We start from the raw sequence: 13,599 nt of genomic DNA, 5'->3' as shown, positions 1-13,599 counted from the left end.
CTACATCTCTACTTCTAAACACCTTCTTCTTTTCTGGATCCCAAAGCCTGTATTAAAAATGATCATGTGAGTAGCCAAGAAAAATACATTCTTTAGACTTACCATCCAACTTGGACCTCTCATTGTCTGGAATATGTGTAAATGCATGACAATCAAACACTCTCAAATGCCTATAGGAAACATCTTTCCCTGACCATACATGCTCTGCAACATCACCATCTAGGGCTGTACATGGTGATAAGTTAATCACATCAACTACAGTCCTCAAAGCCTAATCCCAAAACCTTTTGGGTAGCTTGGCCTGTGAAAGCATACATATGATCTTTTTCATGATGGTGCAGTTTATCCTCTCTGAATTGCATTATGCTGAGGTGTACCAGGAACTGTCATCTCATGTTGGATCCCATGTGACCTACAATAATCATTAAATAATCCTGTATACTCACCACCATTATCTGATCTTATGCATTTCAATTGTCTTTCTGTCTCCCTTTCAACCCTAACATGAAACTCTTTGAAGACATTAATAACCTGATCTTTGATCTTCAAAGCATAGGCCCAAGCTTTCATGGAAAAATCATCTATAAAAATGACAAAATAAAGTGCACAACTTATACCAAGAACATCAACAGATCCACCAGGAGTTTTTGTCCTCAAAGGACCACATATATATGTATAAACACGATCTAAAACATGTATTTTTCTAGACAAAGCAGGACTAGCAAATGAAAATCTATGTTGTTTACCTACTAAACAATCAATACAATGGTTCAGATGTATACATCTGAGGTCTGACAATACCTCTCTCTTGGAAAGAGCTTGCAGTCCCTTCTCGCTCATGTGTCCTAGTCGCCTATGCCATAACTCCATGAAGTCTTTTTCTATAGCATTTAACTACTCACCATAAGCTTTAGCCTGCAACCTGTACAAAGTATGATATTTCTTTTCATTAGCTATAACAAGAGAACTATTACTGAGCTTCCATTGCCCTCTATGAAATATGCTATCATAGTCTTCATCGTCTAGCCTTCCAACTGAAATTAAATTCAGCCTCAAGTCAACCACATGCCTCACATCCTTAAGCACCAACTTGTAGCTAAGGTTGGTCTTTAAATGGATATCACCCATGCTTATAATGTCTGCTATGCCATAGTTGCCCATCTTGACAACACCAAAATTTTCAGACCTGTATGTAGCAAAAAACTCCCTCCGTGGTGTAGCATGATAAGAAGCACCTATGTCAATCACCCACTCAAGATCCTGACACACACAAGAAAAAATATCATCAGAAGGAGACAAAATCAAATAATCACCATCCTACACTGTAGTTGTGATATTATCTTTTGACTCTATAGACTCCACTTCTTTTCCCTTTTTCTTGCTCTTCTTAGGTTGCTTACATTGGTTCTTGTAATGTCCTTTCTCATCACAGTTATAGCAAACAATATCTTTTCTTGATCTTGACTTGCTTCTACTCATGCGTGAACTACTTCTAGACTTTGACCTTCCTCTGTTCTCTGAGATAAGTGCTTGAGAATCATTCTGAGATGTCGCTGAACTCTGTCTTCTCAACTCCTCATTCAACAAGCTGCTTATTATTTGACTCATAGTGACAACACCATGTGGCGCAGAATTACTGAGGGAAACCACCAGTGTCTCCCAACTTTCTGGTAATGAACTGAGAAGTAACAATGCCTGTAACTCATCATCAAGAGACATTTTCATAGAGGATAACTAGTTAGTAATACTCTGCATTTCATTTAAATACTCAGCAATAGAAGCACCCTCTCTATATTTTAGGTTCACAAGTTTTCTGATCAAAAAAGCTTTGTTGCCAGCTATTTTTCTTTCACAGAGACTTTCCAACTTTTTTCAAAGAGAATATGCAGAAATTTCAGTAGAAACATAGTGAAAGACACTATCATTAAGCCTATCGAATAATCCTAATTATTTTTTGATTTAACCACTTCCACTCATCATCTATCATAGTTGTGGGTTTTGCACTATCCCCCTGCAAAGGTCCATACAAATCTTTGCAATACAAGAGATCTTTCATTCTTAGTTTTCATATCATCCAATTTTATTCCATTTAAACCCTTGCTCTGATACTAGTTGATGGGAATATAGAGAGGAATAACCTTTGTATATGAACAAATACTAGTAGGCTATGATATACAGCGGAATTAAATGAAATCATAATCAAATATAACACAAAGATATACGTGGAAAACCCTTCTAATATGAAAAGTAAAAACCACGGGGCAAACTAGAGATAATCCACTATGAGAATAATGAATATACAAATCTCAATCTCTTGCCCTAAACCCTAACAACAATCATAAGAGAATAACTGGGATACAAGGATCATGTCACTGTCCACAATATCTAAAACCTTTCCAAGTAATCACAGCAAGAGTCTACTGTAGATTTGATCTAACCTGAGATGATAACATTGCTAGATGATTGAGAACAGTCTCTCTGTGTTGTCTTTGTTTTCTTTCATTTCTTTCTCTTCCTTTTTTGTCTTGTTCTCCTCATTTTCTTTGGAATCCTGTGGCTACAAAAAACTACTTCCTTGCTGCCATATTTATGCCTATTTTCGCAGCCACCACACCCCCTTAATATAAATTAGGGTTTGGTTAAGAGAAAAGATGGGCTGTGGGCTGTTCAAGAGGTTGATCGTAAGGTGTATTGTTCAAGAAGGTAAGGCTTGTTTTCTAACTTTCTTTCCGTTTTTATGATACTTGAGAAAGACAGGGTAAAGATAAGATTTAATCCAGTCATGATGCTAGTAAACATAGATCTCACTCCTTTTTCTCAAATGAGCAAGAAATTTATGATTTGTCTTTCGATCTCCTGTCTTTCCGAGATTAACTGAATCTCCTCCTAAATTACTTCAAGAGATGAATAATCTCCCCCTGAATATTGCATTAAAGAGATTAGTAACTCAACCTCTACAAGCCAGCATCGATGATTTATCCAGTAGTTGAGTGGGGTTCAGCTGCTCAATAAGCGTTGCGTCAGTATTAGCAACAGGGGTAGAGGTAATGAGAGGCCAAATCCCTCTTGATTCAAATTGGATACTGTAATAATATGGGTAATGTGAAAATCACACTCTAATTGAAAACTTAGCTTCTATTTGTTAAATTCATAAATGACCTTATATGCTTGTCTTTCATAACCTATGGCTGATTTTTATTATATTTTGGAAGGAGTTTTATTGGTTTTCTCTGGCTATGACGTTTCTTACTCGCAATGAATTCTTTGCCTCCTTACCTGTGGCTTTAATGTTCGGCAGCTATTATGTATGTCATCCTCTATAGTGGTCTCATGCACATCATAAGAGGTCACTTCTGTACAATGGATAATTTCCCCTAGTTTGAGTACAATTGTCTATGCTTTCTAATTTTTATATTTCTTATATTTCTTTCAAATCGAATGTAATTTGATATTATCAATATTATGATTCAATATAAAAATTAATATTCAATCAAGTTTCAAATTTTGAATTGTAATCATAATCATTTCAAGTTTCAATAATTATCAATGTGTAATATCTATCAAAATATAACTATAAATAAATCATTTATATAAATCAAATAATAATAATAATAAATTATAAAATATTATAACTCTTCTTGTTCATGCACAAGTCATCGCTTCTCTCTCTTAGTAAACAAAAAATATATTTCTCTTTCTTTGTTAAAAAAAATATGAGTTACTATTTCTCCTCCTCCTTTATCATGGTATTATGGTATCATGGTATTACTTCTCTCTTTTTATATTAATGTTCTAATATATAAAAATAAAAATTACTTTGATGTCATCAAAGATATATTTAAGTTATTGATACCAAAAAATCAATTAATGATGTAATCTTAACAAGACTCCTCGTATCTATATGCTATCTTAAAAATATGATAAACTTGAATTCAAATTAATACTTTTTGGATGGTACTCTTGAATTCAAGTTGAGACAAATTTGTAGAGAAATTTGAGGCATATGCATAACAGAAGAACAGAAAACAAATATCTTATAATTTCTTGCAAAAAAGAAGGTTTCATCATTGTGCGAAGATTAGTGTGAAAAACCTATGAAACTAAAAAACCACACGTGTTAAGTGATATGTATTACCTAGGGAGATCGTATATCCCTGAAAACCTATAGATCTATGAGAGAGGATAAAACTGGTTAATTGTCCTCCTATCTAGTGGTGATCCACACAGTAGGGGCTGTGAATATACTCCTCAAATCGCTACTCAAATCTCTTCACTATAACTATGAGACCAATCGACACTTCTTGATGTCCACACACCCTAAATATGGGCTGTTGGCTGAGGAGGAGAGGGGTATAGGAGAATACGAGATGACAGCCAAAATGGGTCTACCATATGGTCCTTTAGTTCCTTGCTATTTATATAGGCCCTATATCAACTTAACCCTAATGGATCTTGCCCTATTGGGTATTGGATCTCCATCCAACTATCAAAGCCTCTTAGATTAGTGGATCTCTACATGATAATCTCTCATTGGCTCTTATTGGATTTTATCCATAAGATCCAATAATTCAGGGACTTATTGGATATCCAATAAGATAGAGGCTTTAATGGATATATCATATTTGAACCTATACCCGTCGTAATACCTACCATATGTGTATGATCCCGTAAGCCCAATATTGAGCTGGCCGTGAGTCATACTTGTCAGAACTTTTTTTGGCTCAGTGAATTATTATCTCCATAATAATTCACTCGACTCACCAATTATGGATATATTAGACCATTACAACGTACTTAGATGATACAGGGGAATCCAATCCATTGGACTTGTCTGTTCTTAGTTACCATATATCTATAGTCCCTCATCCATCTAATATCCCAAAGACCATATTATTGAATCTCGTATTTTGATGATGAAACCAATTGATATGTATTTATGTTTTAATCTGCGTTTTGAGTGACGTAGGATGTTTTGATGAGGATGAGACAATTAAAGCAGGAAAAATCATGTTGGGACGGAGGAACATGTTAGAAGATTGGACGTCGGGCTGGTGGATCAGTCGATGTATCGACAGAAGGCTTCAGGCCATGGATTCGGGCATCGGGACAAGAAGAGCGGATATTACGCCAAGGATATCGGAGTTGCAGAATCAATTGGCCGATTGGGCAATAGGCCGCAAGAGAGGACGATGCGCCGAAGAATCAGACAAAGCATTGAGGGACCAATGACATGCCGAACAACTTGATTAATGCTTAGTATTAATTGTCTAGATCGAAGTGTGTTTTTATATGTGCAGGATTAACTACGAGAGAAAGGCATGAAGAAAACTAAAGTCCTGGAGTCAAGAACGCGACATCGTTGGGAGTTCGAGAGTTCGTCGGAAGTTCGGACGTTCGTCGGAGGTTCTGGTGGAACCAATCGAGAAGTCGCGAAGCTTGCCAAGAAGCTCGTCAGAACTCACCAAGAAGATCGTCGTGAAATCTAGGAGTTTGCTAGGAGTCCACCGGAACATTACCAAGAGATCGTCGGATGTTCATCGGAAGATCGCTGGAAGCTCGCTGGAAGAACCAAGACTTACGGACGTGTTTAGCTTAGAATATGTCTTAGGAATCGTAGTTAGCACGCAATTGGGCTTGGATTTGGGCCAACCCAATTAAGGGCCAACTAGGCCCATGTAATCACTGTGTTGGGCCCAATAAGAAGTCCAAACAGTGCCCCAAGCAATCTCACCGTCGTGGCATAGTTTTCGAGACTATGTCAGGCGGTGGTACCGCTAGTTTGGGTGGTTGTACCACCCCTGGTAGGGTGCCAAGCGGTGGTACCGCCCAGCACAGCCTCCCAGGCGGTGGTACTGCCAGACCTGGGCAGTGGTACCGCCTAGGACAATGTCAGCCAAACTGACACTGGGTGGTGGTACCGCCCATGCCCGGGGAACCCGAGATGAGATGTTTTTAGGCTCCAAGTTTAAATCAACTTGAAGCCTATAAATACCCATCTTATCCCTGGATAAAGCACAAAAGTATTTAGAGTAAAAAAGTATAGAAATGCTGCTGCAATCTTGTGTGAGCTCCTCTCACAGTTCTAAGTGTTAGAATAGTTTGAGAGAGGAGTGAGTGGGGTGTAAGGGTTATCTCCTAAACCCAGTAAAAGGAGAATTGAGTTGTAAAAGGTGGTTGGCCTTCGCCTATTGAAGGAAGGCCTCTAGTGGATACCGGTGGCCTCGATGTAAGAGGAATCATAGAAGTGGATGTAGGTCACGATTGACCGAACCACTATAAACTGTTGTCTTCTCTAGTTTGCATTTACTTCCTGCTATTACCTTACTACCAACCCCTTCAAAAGCTTACTGCCTTCAATACTTTTTCGTAAGCTTTCAATCTAAGTATATTTTTGTAATTGGTTTTCAACGTATGAAAAGTTTTTTCTGAAAACAACGTGATTTTATCTGCTGCACTAATTCACCCCCCCCCCTCCCCCCCTCTTAGTGCTCTTGATCCTAACAATTAGTATCAGAGTGGGGTTAATTCTCAATCCGATTAAAACTCAAGAGAGATGGCATACGTCGGAAACCAAGAGAGCCACTCTATTACACGTCCACCCATATTTAATGGGACAGACCACACCTACTGGAAGACCCGAATGAGGATCTTCCTTATTTCAATGAATTTTGAACTTTGGAATCTTGTCGAAAACAGATTTGAAATGTCTTCTCTTCCAATGAACCATTGGAATGATTTGGAGAAGAAGATGTTTTCTCTAAATGCAAAAGCTATGAATGTCTTGTTTTGCGCCTTAGATAATAATGAATTCAATCGGATTTCTTTGTGTGAAACGGCTTTTGACATATTGTCACTGACAAACTTCGAAACAGGGTGTTTGATGTAATGCTTATGTATGTCCGTGTCTTTTGGCATGTTCATGCCTTGTACAGAATGTAGAGGGGCGGCCGAAGGCTTAATAGTCCCATGTTAGTTGGGTTGGTGGCCTCTTTAGGCTTGTAAATAAAGGTTGTGTCATGTGGACACGTTCGAGAGCTTTTCGGTCTGTAATGGACCATTTTACCCTTTGTTGTGCCACTGTTCAGAGCTTGTAATAGTCTGTTTGTAATTTGCATTGTCTATGAAGTGTTTTTCGGAGATGTTTGCTTGTGGATCCCGTTGGAGGCGTTCTCTCTAACCCGTTCTCTCTTTTGGTGGTCCTAAGGGACAATGGGAGGCTTCGGGGAGGCTGACCTTTGCGGACGGACGCGCGAGGGTGCCGCACGACTTAGGCAAATCCAGCTAAGTCCGTGTCATATGGTATCAGAGCGGGACAAGCACTCATAAAAACACTTGACATGCAAACGTGGGGGACCTAGCGGGGCTGCGTTGAGGGCAGTCAGCAACGCGCGACCGTTTGAGGGAAAACGGGCATGGAGATGTAGGGAAAAGAGTCGCTCAGAGGAGCGGGCATCTGACATTGGCATTCAGAGGAATGGCCAACCCTTCGCGCAAGAGGCACCACGAGAACAGGCAAGCTTGGAAGAATGCGGAGCGCACAAAGGTTGGGATGGCTGAGTTTGAGCTACGGCTCAACGTTGACAACTTTACTTGATGGTGCTCAAGGCAAGCGAGGCGCTTGGCAAAGGACGAGACCATGCAAAGTGGAATGAGTTGTTCAGCGACCGAAAGAGTTGTGCAAAGCTCACAGAGGTGAGGGGAATTGCTAACTCGAAGAATTCGGTACTCATGCATGGGCTTATGCGGACGATGGATTGTTCGTGGCCATCCCAAGGCGGTCGAGACTCGGCGCCATGGAGCATTGAAACTTTCTCTTCGGCATGCGAAGGATACGTCCGGATGAGGCTGAAGTGTGCAACGAGTTCAGCATATTGCTAGGCCTTGAGGGGTGCAGCGGTGGCTGTATTGACGTGGAGGCGCAATCTAGCAAGTGCGTTTGCAAGAGGCAGAACAATGCACAGTTTGTTCAGCAGATCGGAGTAGTCCAAGGGGATGGTGATCTCCGAAACGAAGAGAGATGTTGCTCCAACGGGACAGTTATCCAGGAGGGATAAGTCTCGGCTCTCTAGAGGGAGAATCATGTGAGACGGACTTCACATGTTGAGGAGGAGTACCTCACAAACAACAACTCCACGAAGCTCAATGGACCGAGCAAGCAGCGAGGAGTTGTCGCATGATCTCGCTCGAGAGAATGCATTGGTGGATGCATTGCGAGATCAAGTGGGGGAGCGACCTGAAGCAACTTAAATGAAGGCACACTTTGAGTCGATATGGAGATCGGACTCAAGGGAGGGCTGACCCGTGGAATGGTGGGCGCGAGGGCCACCATCGACTCAATGCAAAAACGAGGAGCGAAGCAACTTGGGTGTAACTTGGCGAAGTACCCAAGCCGCATGAAGGGAGCCAGCAGAGAAGTTGGAACATGGAGCAGAGGCACAGTGCTTTCCTTAGACAGAGGTCAAGGACATGAACTCTTGTAGAGGCAAGACCAGGATCATGTTGTGCCATGGGTCCTTCATTCTGACGGAGTGGACTCATCTTGCATGGTGCCAAAGACGAAGGGAGCTTCTGGGCACATGCACCTTATCTCGGAGGAGCATTTGATGGAGGAACTAAGGCGACTTAATTTGCGGAGGCGAAGTTGGGTTCAGAAGGCCTTAGCACAGGGCAAGAGGACGCAGAGGCGGGTACTCTTGAAGAATATGCTACAGTGTTGCCATTCAAGTTGCCATGAAGGAAGCAGTGCGCAGCGGAGATTGTGCTGGTAGGGGCAGAGGCCCAGGATCCAGGCAATGGTGCACAAATTACAGCGAAGTCGGTGGACTTCAGGAGTTACTAGGCGACGGACTGTCCTAGAGCGGTGCTTCATCTAGGTGTGACCCAAGAGTGGGTGGATGAAGGTCGATTGCCAAAGGAGCGAACAAAATCGAAGGTGGAGGAGACCCTGCGATGTATTAGCAGAGGCCACACATGGAGGGTTCACAATTCGAGTTTATTCCACAAGGATCAGAATGCAATGGAGATGTCACCAGGAGGCGACATGGTGCAGCGGATCGTGGTGGAACCAGTTCGTGGCAATGCGATACACACGACATAGTCCCGGGAGGGACTAGATCATATGGAGGTATGATCGGGAGCTACTGGAAGCTCCACTTCGGTGAACAACACGACGGTAAGAAGGGCTATGGATTCAAGGAGTGAAGGCCATGGTACCGCAGAGGCGGGTCTTCCGGGCGTGCATCGAATTTTGCATCGGATGAAAACCTTGGTCATCAGCATATGGGGGCTGTGTTCCACCAAGGGAAAAGTTCGAATGCAAGTACCAGTGAGTTCCATGGGAGGGACTTGATCATGCAGAGGTATGATCGAAGCAGCTGGAGAGTTGGACTGCTCCAGAGTTCATATTCGCTTAAGGGAGCCCGGTAAGTCAGAGGACAAGGCCGAGTAAGCGAACGTTGCTACCAAGGAAGCTAAGGAGAACAGAATCGGTGCAAACTCTACAACGTGATGGCAGAGGCCATGCATGAGAGTTGCAGTCTGTCTTTCCATCGACAAAACAGACTGCTTGGAGAACACAAAGGTGTTGAAGCAGGGGGTCGAAAAGGGCGAGGAAGCGACGACAAGTCCAGAGGGACTTAGCTACCCAAAATCAAGCAATCAGTGAGAATGGAGGTGGACTCAGAGGAGTGTCACGAAGGCATATCTACTGATTGTGAAGAAAAGGGATTCAGAGGCGAGGCGACGGATAGTAGTGCCATGGGCATGGCAGCGCCATGGTACCGCAGAGGCGGGACTTCCGTGAAAGTCATTGATCCCTTGCTCTCATGGAGGGAGAGCGTTTGGTCGTGAAAGGGGCCGAGGAGGTGGAGAATGCAGAGGCAATCTTCAAGTACCGAGACAAGGCTGAAGGGCAGAGGCCGAAGAACTTCGTAAGACCGGTGTCAACAAGTTTCTCATCAAGATAGCCGTAAGTGAAGGACTTCGGGTCATGCAAGAGTGCACGACCAAGGAACGAAGCAAGCAGTACGTGGTGCTGTACCTTTGCTACTCAGTGGAGTAGGCGGCAGGGTTGATGGAGAAGATGGTACAATCCTAGAGGCGACCTCATCTTTCAGAGAATTACTCCAAGTTGGGGTGAAAACTTCCTGCATTCCAGAAGTTCAATGGCATTGAGAAGGTGAATCACAGTAGCTAAGTCAACGCAAGGAGTGCAAACACTTCAAGTGCTTCAGAAGTGTGAGCAAAGAGCAGGCGAAGGCCAGTAACCAGCTCGATGCATGAAGTACAACCTCGAGGAGGCGGGCGAAGTCAAGTAACCTTTGCCTTCTCAACTCTTAAGAGAATGGGCGAAACCGAGTACCCTAGTTCTCTTATCTATCCAGCAGAGGAGCTCTGCACAAGTTCAAAGACCCTTCGAAGATAATGGAAGACAATAGTTGTCAAATCCTCACCAACGGTGATCAGTGCTACTGAGAGTAGATTGTCCGCTTCATTTCCCAACGAAATGCCAATCGAAAGCGGAAGTGATGCGAACCTACTTGGATGCGACAACTAACTGAAAGAAGAGTCAATGAGCAGATTTTGTGGAGGAAGGACCCGAAACTTCAGAAGTTTACGAGGCGATGCTCGTTAAAGCTCCAACAAGCATCCACCCAGTTCAAGTAGAATGTGGAAATTTTGAGAAACTGGCGTAGTAAGAATGGTCTTTTCCTTCATTTGGTGGATACGCAGGAATCAACGAGGATCAACACAACTCAGCCAACCCCACACCAGAGTCAGAGTCATTGGTGAGTTGAAGCAGCATGGTGGATCAAAGGTTCGACTACTCAAAAACAGCAGCGGAGAGCAGCTGGGAGCCAGGAGGTGCATTGCAGCTGGAGCAGAAGACTGAAGACTCAGCAAAGGCGAAGAGTTGTAGTGTTCACAAAGGCTTCGACGAGGACGTCGAAGGGATAAGTGGGGGAGAATGTCACGGACAAACTTCGAAACAGGGTGTTTGATGTAATGCTTATGTATGTCCGTGTCTTTTGGCATGTTCATGCCTTGTACAGAATGTAGAGGGGCGGCCGAAGGCTTAATAGTCTCATGTTAGTTGGGTTGGTGGCCTCTTTAGGCTTGTAAATAAAGGTTGTGTCATGTGGACACGTTCGAGAGCTTTTCGATCTGTAATGGACCATTTTACCCTTTGTTGTGCCACTGTTCAGAGCTTGTAATAGTCTGTTTGTAATTTGCATTGTCTATGAAGTGTTTTTCGGAGATGTTTGCTTGTGGATCCCGTTGGAGGCGTTCTCTCTAACCCGTTCTCTCTTTTGGTGGTCCTAAGGGACAATGAGAGGCTTCGGGGAGGCTGACCTTTGCGGACGGACGCGCGAGGGTGCCGCACGACTTAGGCAAATCCAGCTAAGTCCGTGTCAATATGGCACACTCTTGAAATCACACACGAAGGCACTTCTAGAGTTAAAGATTCAAAAATCAACTTTTTAATGCATGATTTCAAACTTTTTTGAATGAAGCCAAGTGAAACTATTGTTGACATATACACCCATTTTATGGATGTCGTCAATGGTTTAAGAGCTCTTGGCAAATGTTTTCTAGATTTTGAACTTGTAAACAAGATTTTGTGTTCTCTTAATAAGAGTTGGGGTTTAAAAATAACGGCTATTTAAGAATAAAAAAACTTGAACCAATTTCCAATCGAAGAACTAATAGGATCCTTGATGACCTATGAAATGACATGTAATGCATATGAAGAACTTGAGAACAATCTTCCAAAGAATAGGAAGGATTTGGGACATAGAACATTTAAAGACCACTCGAGCATAAGCTCAAGTGATGGTGAACATGTATAACTCACTAAGAAATTTAAAAAGTTAATAAAACAAAAATTAAAGAACAAAAAGAACGAAACTACTTGCTTTGAACACAAGAAGAAGAACATAAATTGGGAAAAATCGAGCTCCTTCGAAGACGAGGAGAAAATCAACAAAGGCGAGATAGCTAACTATGTCTTAACGATATTCGACGATAAGGTAATCGAAACCCCCTTAATTTACTTTGAAATTACTTGATGCTTTTCATGATGTATTTTTTTTAGAATTATTTTTTCTTGAAAATTGCATGTTTAAAAATGAAAATGCAAAAATTAGGATCATGCTAGTAATTTCAAAAATGATAATTACATGTTTAATAACAAAATAATTTTGGTTGAAAATGCCTTATGCTCAATGAAACCATGATTGATGAATATACTTTATGTTTAATGATTTCTTTGGCTTGTATGCCTTATCATAATAAATGTTTGTATCATGCTTGATGATTTTTATACATGAGGACTTGAAGTAATAATTTGAAATCATATGTCTTGGAATTGTGTTACACTTTTTGATCTTGATGATTTTTTTATCTTTCCGTTTTAAACGTTGATACATGGTTTTAACATAAGAACAAATATTTGAGTATGCTAATATAAAATCTATCACACAAATTGAAACTAAAAAAGTTTAGATATCTTTAAGAACCATTCAATATTATATTCAATGAAACCAAGCTTGATGTCTTAATGAAAACGTAATGATGATTTGAAAGCATGCTTAACGAGTTTATATTTCGAACTTATGTATGATAGTTTTTGCGATCTTTGAAAGTTCTTTTTGTTTGGTGTTAATGAATGATGCATGGATTTGAAAGAAAAGAACATGCTTATATAAAATCAATCACTAAAATGTATCACATGAAAAGAAAAATATATTATTGGATTTAAAATCATGAATCTAGTTATGTTATAAATTTTGTGAACCATGAAATTGATTTTGATGGTTTGAATTTAATGGGTTTTATCGAAATCACGATCTTGATTTCTCGAGATTTATAACTTGAAATCTTTAATGAATCAAGATTTCTTACTCTTTATTCTCTTGTATTTTGAGAAAATTTTTAATATGAATCATAAAAGTTCTTATGCATGAATTGAAATCTTTTTCTCCTACGTTTCCTTTTATGATTTACTAAAGAGAATATTTTTTTCAAAATTCATGACTTAAAATTTTATTTGAATATCTTTTATTATTTGATCTCCTAAGATCTCTCTTTGAATATTTAAAGAGGAGAATTTTCTAGATGAATCATGATTTTGATGATTGAAGATTTGATATGCATGAATTGAGATCTTGCTCTCCTACTATTCTTTTTGCTATTCACTAAAACGAAGACTAATTCTAATAAACAATGATATGCTATTTGACATCTTTTAAGGTTTATGATTTGAATTTTATTATGTAAAATTCCTTATATTCATGAAATATTGATCTTATCACCCAACTAATTCTTCTTGATATTCTTTATGTGATGATATGAATGCATGAAATATTCATAAATTTGTAATGATGCATGCAATACTTATGATAATGATGTACATGATGTATTTCATATAATGTGTATCATGAATGCTTTAAATGATGAATGTTTGATATCATGATCAACATGTTGATAAATGCTTAAAAATTTGAATGCTAGAATATCATGTATGATATGCTCGTAATGATGACTAATTTATTTGGTATCTAAAAATGAAATGTAAGCTTTTTGAAATTATGCATGTTT

Source organism: Musa acuminata, chromosome BXJ1-6, assembly GCF_036884655.1.
Source record: "Musa acuminata AAA Group cultivar baxijiao chromosome BXJ1-6, Cavendish_Baxijiao_AAA, whole genome shotgun sequence".
NCBI lineage: Eukaryota > Viridiplantae > Streptophyta > Magnoliopsida > Zingiberales > Musaceae > Musa > Musa acuminata.
Note: the sequence above shows the minus strand (reverse complement) of the source record.